Here is an 11627-nt window from a genome sequence, read left to right on the forward strand (position 1 = left end):
TCTTAATGTGAAGCTGTCTTAATGTGAATACTATCAGGTATTTTAATTGTGTGATGAAGTATTCCTTCATAGTATCCCTGTACTCTGCTGACCCTCCCTAGCTTGGCTGAGTTGAAGAGTATGTACATTTAGGTTTTTATCAAGTAAGAGTAACTACATGTTTCATGAGAGCTACAGAGGCTTGAAAGATATAGCAAGATTTCCATTTCACCAATACTTTTTGTTCCATCTCTGAAAAACACAGAGACCAGATCCCAGATAAAGCTAGCTTTGCGCTGCAGCCTAATGATTCACTCAACACTTGCTTCAGCTAAGGAGAGATTTTTCATTTCAAATTATGAGAAGGACTAATAAACATTTCTAATATTAAAGTGCTATGTAATGCTTCTACTGAATGCACCAGTATTTGTTCTCTTGATTTGCCTGTGTAATCTCAAAACCAGCTCATTCCATGTAATTACATCCAGAGCAAGCGTACACCCAGCAAATGCTGGGTGAACAAAACCACATACAATATAGAAGCAAATTCCTACTAATACAGTATTTAAAAATTAATTATTCTTAAAAGCTGGAAATACATATGTCTAAGTTCTGGATGCTACATATTGAATAAAACATGCTTCTAGCTTTCATGCCAAGTTTTCCACTTTGAGGACTAAAAAGAAAAAGAAGATGAAAAAACCTACATGATTCTAATTACTGAAGCAACAGAATCCTCATTCTTATGTCCACATGGTTGCTAGACATTAAAGGGTAGATTCTATGGAAGAGTATTGTAGCGTTCAAGACAGAAATCTGTCTTTAAACTTCTCAAGGGTAAGTGCTGGGCAGGAATAAGAGAGGCAGAAAAAGTGTTTTTTTTTTTTTTTTGTTTTTTTTTTTTTTTTTTTTTTTTTGACTTAAGTAATTCCTGTAGGCACATGATTCCCAATTTTGAAAATTATTATTTTCAAAAATATTGATTTTTTTTTCAAAGTTAAGAAACCCCACCAAGGGTTTGTGTATGTTTGAGTTCATACCTGCCAATTCTTCTTTAATTTACTGGTGCAGCAGTAATGCTGCAAGTAGGTATATTAAACTTTCAGCTCCGCCAGTCACTTTTCACCCTGGGTCCCATCTTGCTTCCAAATAAATGAAGTGTAAAATTCTCTCTGCGAAAAGGAATGGAACCCTTCTGAGCAAGCAAAGGGGGCCCAAATGTAGAAATGGCCAACCTGATCTGAAAAGTAGTAAGAAGAACATGTACAGATATTATTTATTCTAAATAGCTTATTTTTGAGGCCTATCAAACTAATTCAGCCAGGACACACTTTGACCAAAACTAAATCCCAAAACAGCATACTGAAACAAATTTTAGGCAGTAAGCTAGGATATGCTTTTAAAGTAGACTAGTCACAGATGAATGTTGATTTTGTGGACACATGGAAGAGGTTTAAGTTAAGCTAATTACTTCACAGTTGCAGTGGGTTTGCATTTAGTCTGTTACCACAACTTAACTGATGCATAGGTTCTCCTCAAGTCACAGTAACTCATGTCCAAGCCCCACGTACATACATTAAGAGCATCCCAAAGAGACATGGTCCAATTCCTTTTCAAGCACTTCTCCCACATTCTTATAGAAATTCAGCTGACCCATGGCTTACTCTTTTCTTCTTGCAACTACGCTGTTCTCAAAGAGGATGAGGAGGGAAGCCAAGCACCAAAGGTTGGAAGATCCACTGCAGTCTCTGAAGGTAAGTATCCAGTATCATAAAACTAGACAGCTATGGGATAACAGGAAAAGTCCTCACCTGTATAAAGAGCCAATTGGAAAACAGGAAATAAGAAGGTACAAGGAAAGAGCAGCCCATCTTCATAGTGGAGGAACGTTAATCATGCAGCTCCACAGCCATTTGCACTATGAATACATTATGTTCAGTGTGCTTGTTAATGAATCCCTACAGGGGGACAGGGAAGGATTAGAACAGGTAAGTGACAAAATTTGCTTATAATACTAAGTTACTCATGATAAAGGCAAGTGCTGATTGCAGAGACACAGAAGGACTTAATTACACCAAATAACCAGCCAGTAAAATGGTAGGTGAAATTTAATAATTTAAATGTAGACTGATATCCAGGTGCAGAAGAAGAAAAAAAAAACAACAATCTAAACTTCATATGCATAAAGATGGGCTCTGAATGATTCAGGAATGAGATCCTGGATTTGAAATACTTAGTTTTACAGAAACATCACCACCATGATCAGTCAAAAAGCACAGAGTACACTAGCAGTTAGTATTGCAGAGAACAAATCCAGAACTCTGCAACTGTGTAAAATATTCACCTTTATTCTGAATGTTGTGAGTAACTCTGGTCCTTCCCTCTCAGAAAAGATGTAGCAAAACTAGGAAGTTTCAAGGAAGGAGAACAGACACAATCAAAGGTAACACACAACTTCTGCTTGAGGAACAATTAAGTAGAGAAAAAACAGCCTACAAAAATATTAGAAAACATCAAATGAAACCAGCAATGTCAGGCTCAAAAGAGGTGAGAAGAAATGCCTCTGTTTCTCCTACAGTACATTTTAAGCCGTGGTTCTCCTACAGTACATTTTAAGCCGTGGTTCTCCTAACAGGAGAGATTCTCCAGGATTTGGCCTACCAAACCTTTCAGTATAAATTCAAAGAAGCGTCAGGACAAGTATCTGAAAGAACAGTCTGCTCAGCTATTCCAAACAAAACATTTCTGGTTCAGGTGGTCCTCCAAGCTTCCATAGCCTGTAGCTCAGGAATCTCCTGGAGAAGCATCACTACCAGCTTATCCTCTCCCTCTACCTTTCCATGAGCAACCACTGTTGATGACTCCTGAAGGCAGAATAATGGGCTAGAGAGACAAAGGTGCGTCACCTTTGAGGCTCTCATCTCTCACAGGTATTCCTACACTAGTCTTAGCCATGTCCCTTTCACCCATCTCTTTCTCAGGTCTCTCATGAAAGCTACTGGACTAAGGCTCAGGCCTTAGATGGCGGGCATCCAAAAAGCTCTACCATTCATGAGTGCATGGTAATGAAAAGTTTGTGATTTCTTTCAGCACTGACTTCAGATATGAGGGAAGCCAGGAGGAGTGTTACAGACACAGCAGCAGGAAACTAAATGCAGCAGTACACCCTATGCTCCCCAGGACCCATGCTGCATCCTGTACTCTCTGCTTGAGAACTATAGGGAAGCGCAGATCAATGAGATGCCTGCAGAAAACTGGGCTAATGGCGAGTGTCCTGTCTGCTTCCTTTCCTTCAAGGAAGGGGCTGGACAACACCATACAGCCTGGCCTGAATAATTTGTTTGCACTGGATCCAACAGAGCCATTCTCTCTTCTCCTGCTAGATTCCCAATTCCATTTTCTGTCAAGAGAAGAAGCTAGAGCAAACTATCTGGACTAAACTATGTATGAAAGTAGCCCTTTACCCACACATTTGACAAATACTTGTACCAAGACAAGAAACAAGGGAGTGAGAAGATGACCTCTCTCTTCTTTTTTCTTAGCCCACCAGCTACTGACTCACATTCCCTCCTCAGCTTTAGAGGGTCACAGATGTGAATACTTCAAAAGAAGACATGCAGTTAAAGAGGCTATAGGCCACCCTTTCCTGCAAATGAAATACAGACATGTGACACAGCAGAGTATTAGCCAGACTAATCACTAAACTATTCACCTGAAACTCAAACAGATCCACAGTATCTTCAGGCAGGTGACCTGCTAAGCTGCTGGCTGTGGGAGAAAAAGAACTGCAAAAAAATCTCTGGAGACAGGACAGTCCTGTCCTACTGGTAAAGGAGAGAAGTAGTTCTCTTCTTACCTTAAAATTGACTGAAATACTCAATGTAACTGACTCATGAAGACAGCCATACAGAGAAATAGATAACATTCAGCAGTCTGTTTTTTTTAAGCTATGTCAAAAGCATCTATATTGCTAGGTAAGTTCTGAGAGGCTATTTTATTAGAAAAACAAACAAATCAGATTTGGTCATGCTTATTCTGAGGCTGTAAAACACCTAAGACAGCTGAAATCATGCACCTATTCTGACTGAGCTGCACTCACCCACTCCAAATCTAGTCCTGCCTAGGCAGGATTGGGCCTACTAAACCTTTCAGCATACAGAGACATCTTAACTTTCTCTGATGATTTGATGGGTAAGTGAAGTGGATCACAACATCACCCAGTGCATGCCAGGTCAGTTTCTTATGTCTGAGCTTCCTGAAACTGCATAGGAGTAAGTGGAACAAAAGTATCTAATACAAAATTATTCAGTAATGAAATACTGAACTTTAATTTCACAATTCAGCTTACTCCACACTACATTTCTAAGTGTCTCCCCTTTCTATTGATAGACTTAAGCCACAGTTACACTACTGCAGCTGATGAAGGAGGGTGTAGTCATCCATATTAAACAGCTGTCTGTGGAAGAAACCAGAACATCTCTGGAAGAAAGCAGCACACATTAAAAGTGGGGTACAGTTTCCTGTGTTGAAGCAAGTTTACCTTTTCCAAGGCTGTGACATGTGATCCTCTACAACCTGTTTCCTGGAGAGCATCTGACATAACAACAGATATTCCCCCACCAAATGCAGAGAATCTGCACTTTGTATGTCTAAGAGAATCTGCATCTGTGAAAGAACCAGTTATACAAACAGTCTCGCACCAGGGTGGAAGGAAAGGAATTCTGACTACTTTTTGCCTGTGAGCTTTTATTGTACTACACAAGTTTTTTGGGCACCATACGACTGTTTCACATTTACAGGAAGGGCATCATATGACAGCACACACAAAAAAATGGTAACAACACTACATGTTAAGGCATAACATTTATTCTTCTGTTCCATAACTACCTTCAAACTCTGAGGAAAAAAGGGAAAAAGGAAAAAAAAAAAAAAAGCTGGTTGGAAACAGTTGCTATAACATCTGCCTGCAACTCAATTGTCAGGTACTGTTCAACAAAAACATACTATTAAGGACATCTCTCTTCTCCATTCCAGCAGTATTGTTGCCAAAAAAAAAAAAAAAAAAATCAATCTGAACTGCTTGTGCTTCCATACGAACAAGTTTTAGATTTTGCAGGCTAGTCAAACGCTGAATCTATATTACAGTAGTAATGAAAGAGGAAGAATGGAAAGATTTAAGATCAATATCACTGATACTTAAAAAGAGAGAGAACACAAAGCCCTATTTCATAAAAAAACAGAGCTGTGAAAAGCTATAAAAATATGCTTGTAAAAATTCAGAGGCTGCTATATAGTCTGGGAAAGACAAAACTATAAACAAGTGTTGTACTTTCAAAGTTGGGATTTAGAACAGGGAAATAATGTCAGTGAAAAACTGCAGATGGCAGGTGGATAATTCCATACCCATAACAAAGACACCTCCTTCTCAGAACACCTCAGCCTGTCACAGTCTAACAACAAAAGCAGTCAGAAAGAAAATTAAGTAAAATTACTCAAAATGAACTGACTTAAGTAATGGGTATGCTCAGCAGATACTAGTGCAATCGCTGACCCACTGATACTAGAGAGCCGTGATACAGTAAAAAGATCATGCTGTGCTCAGAATTCCAAATTAGCTGCGATTTCTGCATCTGTGGCACATCTATAGACATCAAACTCTCAGTAAAGTAAAATTTACCTAAAACAATTCACTGGCATTACTATCAAAAAAAAAACCTCAAATATTCAACGATATATAAACTACCATACATTTATAGTGCCTTTTTTTTTTTTTTTTTTTTTTTTTTTTTTTTTTTTTTTTTTACAAAGCTGGCACATTCCTCAGAAACCGACCCATCTGCCACAATTTAAGGGATCTTGACTTAGAAGTGATCAGCACCATATAAGCAGACTAGCAACAGGTCTTGGTTAGCTGTCACACTGAACTGAAGATGTTGATAAAACCAAATAATTTTCAACACTGTACCAGAAAACATTCTTGATCTCAAACTGGAAAAGAAATGAATCCCACTGCAATGCAGACACAATGATGTACATCCTTAAGTCCATTTCCGTCAAATTCAAGTGCATTTTCCGTAATGCAGATGAAAAGACATTCATCTGTCTTCATGCCAGATCATCAACACAAAAATCTTTTTATCTTCAGTGGCTCATTTAAAACAAAACCAAAAAAAAAAAAACACACAGATGTTGTTTACTTAGGGAAGAAAGCAAGTCACAAGATACAAAGGGAAAGTAAGGAAAAAACTTAGAAGCAGCTTATTTTAAATCATAATTTGAAGGATTGTGACTTGAAGGTTTGAAGAACACTCCAACTACACTTTTGATCACAACAGACAGCAAAAAGCCTAGGCCTTCTTGGTTTAGTGCCATATATGCTTTTCTTCAGGATCAGAGCAGAGCTATTTTGGTACCCATGCTCAGCACATCACACTCCAGCCATTCCACAGCCCCAACACTTTCTGCCCCTAAGCCCAGTGCCACTCTCCGCTTTCGTTGCCCGCTTCCCACGGATGTGCCCAGATCACATCTCTGGTTTCCCCAGCAGGGTTACAGAGCCCACCTCCAACTCAAGACCCTTTAGCCTAAATCTCTCCAGTGTCGGAGAGCTGCTCCCCGAGCAGCAGTCATGCGATGAACAGCACAGCTATGCTAGGCTGGTGATTACAAGGACCTTGAATTTCATGCAATACAAGGCAGGATCACTGGTGAAGACCTATGGGAAAAAAGTAAAATGGTGCAAGAATAAGACAACAGTCTACAACCTGGCACCACAGCGTGATGCTAGTCTCTGGTAATGCACATAACGCTGCATTAAGAGTGCCTCATCAAGGCTACCAGGGCAACCCCTCCACAGCTGGGCAAGGTAAAGATTCCAGCTGCTGGTGCAGTATTAACTAGGCTATGCAATGTGTATTCATTGATCATAACAGGATTGTTTCCTTAGAACATCTTCATTCAGCACACAGGATTGATGATTGGCAGCAGCGGGTTAAACTTACTTTAACCTAGAAAATGATGTGTAGCATTACGCTTCGATTATCACACACTTCTCAAAAACATGTCTTAAATAGAGATTTACTAATTTCTTCACTATTTTTTTGAGAGTATTCTTCATCTGGGTATCAAACCATTGCATACCAACATTAACCTCCCCTGCACCACTGTAAGTACCTGCAGAGCAGCAATCAAACTTCAAGAGCTCATGTTAGACTTAAAGAAAACAAGCAACACACAAGACCAGGCCTCCTGGTGAAAATATCTATATGGACAGCTTATTATCACCTTGGATGCTGAGCATCACTGTGACATACACAATTACATCCTTCTAGGAAGCAACTTATTGAGATCATCCTAACATCTGCATTTCTGCAGAATTTGAAAGTTATACAAAGGCAGGAATTCATACCTGCTTTTTCTGGCTCTTTGTAACTTTTCAAAACCTGTCTTCCCAAGCCTAATATTCTTTTGGAGATCATGAGATAAACCAAATACATGTAAGAGTAGAAGTTTAAAAAAAAAGCCACTACACATAACTCAGTGAAAGGTCACAGCAATACACAGAAGAGGCTTTCCCCTGCCATTGCTAATGAGAAAATAATCTGGAAAATAGATTTTAATTTAAAATCAGTTTAAGAATCAATGCTTAAATTGAATCATTTACAAGCTATACTCATAATTCAGGACTGGGTGAGCACAAATGGCAACAACAACACTGTAACACTCATTTAAAGAACCCTTTCATTAATCCATCTAAAAACATACAAAATTTAGACAATTTGAGTGCAAGAACTCAGAGCCAGGAACAAGGGTTGTCTCATGATATTACCACAGCTAGAAGCTCTCAGGCTAAAATAATGCTTTGAGACTAATGAAATCTGATGAACTACAGCGTAAAGCAAAAATCACCTCTCATTTTAATTCCTAATTGTACTGTGTACCAAGAAACACATTATTAGCTACATATCAAAAACTGCTTTGTTTACAACATTTAGAAAATAAAGCTAGAGTCAAAGTTCATGCTTATTTTCCTTTCCACTACATATCATTGCATAATACATACAGTTTTATCAGCTCAAATAAGCAGAAATCAAGCTATTTTTTGCTTGATGTGTTACAATGCGTTTGTTCCAATTTCAACAAAATACCTAGATTAAATTTCTCAGTGAGGTGCTAAAATCACAGTTGCCTTAAGTAATATAGTCCTCATTTAACTGGTGGCCAAAAAAGGTGGTGGTGGGGTGGGGGTTCCCTCCCAAAGTGTTATATTTTCAGAAGGCAACCTGTGAAGGCACTCAGAACATAATGCATTATAAATGTGCTGCCAAGGGTTCTCCATTATTAATAATTTCTGCCTCTACTACTCATTAGATACATTATAAGCCTTTGAACACCAAATTAGTAAAAAGAGAAGCTTCAGCAAACACTGCTTTTGTTTGGTGTCACTAATGCCTAAGATAATTGAAAAAAGCTGAGCAGATTTGAAGAATTTGGGGGAAGGGAGTTAGCACCTTGTTATACTGTTACTGACCAAGCTTCTTCCAAAATGCAGTTCTGGCTTCTATTTCTGGTTGGACAGACAATTTTTAAATAAGTCACATATTTCATTCCTTAACAAACAAAAAGAACTAAAATTACTTATTTCTATTTTTTATTTGCTCAATGCAATTATAATTCATTTATGTGTTTTATAAATATCTCCCTAGGCCAACCTTGCTTATGAAACATAGTACCTCATTTGTGGATTTAAATAAAATACATCAGTGTAACATGTCACTAGAGGAAGTATCTCTAAAGAAAGATAGGACTGTGAGTTCCCTGGAAGTTCATCTGAAGTCCTAATTGTTGATGGAAAAAGAAGAATTGCAAATCTGAAACTAATGAGAATAAACAAAACATAGTTGTCAGATAGTATACTTAAATTAAAAACCTAGAAAGGCTTTACAAACATTTGTTGCTACACCATCTATCCAAACAGATAAATACTGTTAGTCGTATTATACAGATTTAGAAAGTAAGGGGTAGCAGGGTTTTTTTCTTGCATCACAAAATGACTCACTGACAAAGTCAAGCAAAGAAGCTGAAAATAAATGGAAGAGTATAGCTCAAGACTTAATCATCCATTACCATATCTTACAAGCACCTGATTTATTAAGATATCATCAAGTCCAAGGACATCATAAGTTTGATAACACAAATTCCAGAACTGCCACCCATAACAAACCATGATCCCAAGCCAGGTGCTACAACTACGTTACGTCAATATACAATGGAGTTACATTTATCGAGCCGGTTTCACGCAGTTCATTTGTCCCAAGAAAGAAAAGATCTTTGCAAAAAGTCTAATGAAGAGTACCTGGATAATCACGAGGCTGATCATTTTACTTTTGTTGTGACATGCAGGGGAGGTGACCCTGCCTGAACAAGGAGGCTGGACTAGATGATCTCCAGAGGTCCCTTCCAATCTCAACCATTCTGGGAACATTTACTGATAACTTCACTTTTAGTGTTCAGCCTCCTATATGCAGTTGACAAGCTAGATAGATACCAGGAAGTAGAGTCCTGTCAGGTCCTATTACTGAGCTACTTTTGAATCTGATTAAAGTTTCTCCTCAAACAAACAGGGAAGAGAAGGAACAAGAGCACCACTGTTACTATGAATTCCCATTCACTCTCCTCAAATCGACAGACTGACACACAGAGGTAAACATCAACTAAATATGAAAAATCCAGATAAAGATTTATATATGCCTTAAACTCTCACTGAAATCTACTGAAAATAGGCTCTGAGTAACTTATGCACCTAGCCAATAATCCTTTTGGTACATTCAGTGACTGTAACTGGTATTTTCTGCTCAAAAATCAAGATGATTAAACTCTGAATTAATCTCATTAGGCTATGTCCTTTCTTGCTATCTGCATCACAACTGAAAGATCTAACACATAATCATACATCCCCCAAAACACTTTGTTTTGCAAATATCTAGAGAATGAAAATTAGGCAATAGCTGGAACTTGAGACTGCCAAAATAACTTGTTATAGAACTATCTGCACAGCTGGACAAACCATGCTGAAAACAAGCAGCTTAGGTAAACATCATGCTCCGCAAGGGCAAGGCATACACTCAAACAATCCTACTGAAGGATCTGGACCACATCTAACGCTGTGTAAGAATTTAGACTTCAATACATTTTTACTTCTTTGAACAGAGACTGATTTACAGATCTTCACAGTAGGAGTAGCTTTAAGATTCTGTAGGTTTTTTAAACAATTTAAAAAGCACTGTTTTCATTTTAAAAGCTCACGTGCATAAGATTCACTGATCCACCTGTGAATAGGACATTTAATTTAACTCATTTTGCTATCTACACCTTTCAACGTCTTCCCTAAGAATACAAGGAATTCTGTAGCAAGCAATATGTCCTTTCAGGCATGTATATTCTGGAAATCTCATGCATAAATCCAAACAATCAATTCACAAATAATTAGAAAAAATAAGAAGATACTGGTTATGCTTTTAAAAAGAAACAGAGCACTGCCTACGGCACACGCTACAAAGCCCGCGAGACCCAGACCCTAGGGCACGCTGAGCGTTCCCCTGTGTTAGCGCTCGCAATGAAACCAACGCTGCAGCACAGTTACATGCTCCAGCCATGCATTTCTAAAAACAGACAGCTCTGGCTGCAGCGTAACATATACTCACAAGGCGTTAGGTCCTCGGGGGAAGCCGATGCTCGCAATGAACTGGTGGGAAGTATTTTCAGTCGAGTTGTCAGGTGATGTCAACAACAGGAAGGGTGACTTTCAGCCAGGCTCCCATGTCTCATCAGGCGCTGCCTTAAAAGTTGGGAGAGGCGCGTTAAGGCCGCTCGTTCGCACCCCGCGCGTGCAGTCAACGCCTGACGGGCAGGCTCCTGCATCGGTGCGGCGCCCCCGAGGAACCCGAGCAGTCCCCGCACCGGGCCGCAGCGAGGAAGCGCACGCGAAGCCGCGCGGACCGGGGGGCGCGGGCTACTCAGGGCGGTGCGGGCGCCCCGAGGGCGCGCGGCCCGCACCCACCTGTTGCGCGGGGCCGCCCCCGAGCGGCCATGTCGCGAGGGCGCGGGGCGCAGCGCTGCCGGCCGCGCAGCCGGGCCGCCACCGCCGCGCCGCGCCGCGCCGCGCGGCGCCTCCTCCCGCCCCGCGGCCGCCCCCGCGCCGCCTTTCCGCGCCGCCGGGAGCGCGGGCAGCGCGGAGCCCTACCGTAGGCGCCCGCCAAGCGCCGCGCCGCTCCGCCGCCGCCACCGCCCGCCGCCACCCTGCCCGCTGCGAGGGCGACACCCAGCGGCCGCGGGGCGGCGCCGCGGGCGGGCGGATGGGCACCCCCGGGGAGGAGGCAGAGCCCGGTTGCTGCGCTCTTCTCAGCTGAAACGGTGTTTTGTAGCTTTTGGGCGGGAATCCCGTGGTCTGGCTGTGGCTGGAGCGATGTTCCTGAAGAGCCGAAGATGCTCCTCTGAACCGGGGCTCTTTTGCAAGACAGTCGTGGGAGCTCGTAACAATACACGTAGGAGCAGAAGCACCACAAAACCCGTTTCAGCGAGGCAGCCAGCAGGCTTTGAAGTCTGCCCTAAGGATCAGAGACAGCTGACTCCAAAGCCTGCTGTGCCTG

General features: G+C 41.0%; 1 protein-coding gene across 5 annotated transcripts in view; it reads right to left on the reverse strand.

The window, feature by feature from the left end:
- The window catches only part of ANKRD6 (ankyrin repeat domain 6), a 121695-nt gene extending 110412 nt beyond the window's left edge, over positions 1 to 11283 (reverse strand). For 2 of the 5 annotated variants that reach the window (XM_062572761.1, XM_062572755.1), the window contains exons 1-2: positions 11222 to 11283; positions 10683 to 10816 (exon numbers count right to left, since the gene is read on the reverse strand). The gene's annotated coding sequence lies outside the window, so the exon portion shown is untranslated. Of the gene's footprint in view, positions 1 to 10682; positions 10938 to 11038; positions 11116 to 11221 lie in introns of those variants that run through there. The other 3 variants (XM_062572759.1, XM_062572758.1, XM_062572757.1) reach the window with 3 other exon arrangements.
- Positions 11284 to 11627: the final 344 nt, after the last annotated feature.

The sequence above is a fragment of the Rhea pennata genome, chromosome 3, assembly GCF_028389875.1.
Source record: "Rhea pennata isolate bPtePen1 chromosome 3, bPtePen1.pri, whole genome shotgun sequence".
NCBI classification, from domain to species: domain Eukaryota; kingdom Metazoa; phylum Chordata; class Aves; order Rheiformes; family Rheidae; genus Rhea; species Rhea pennata.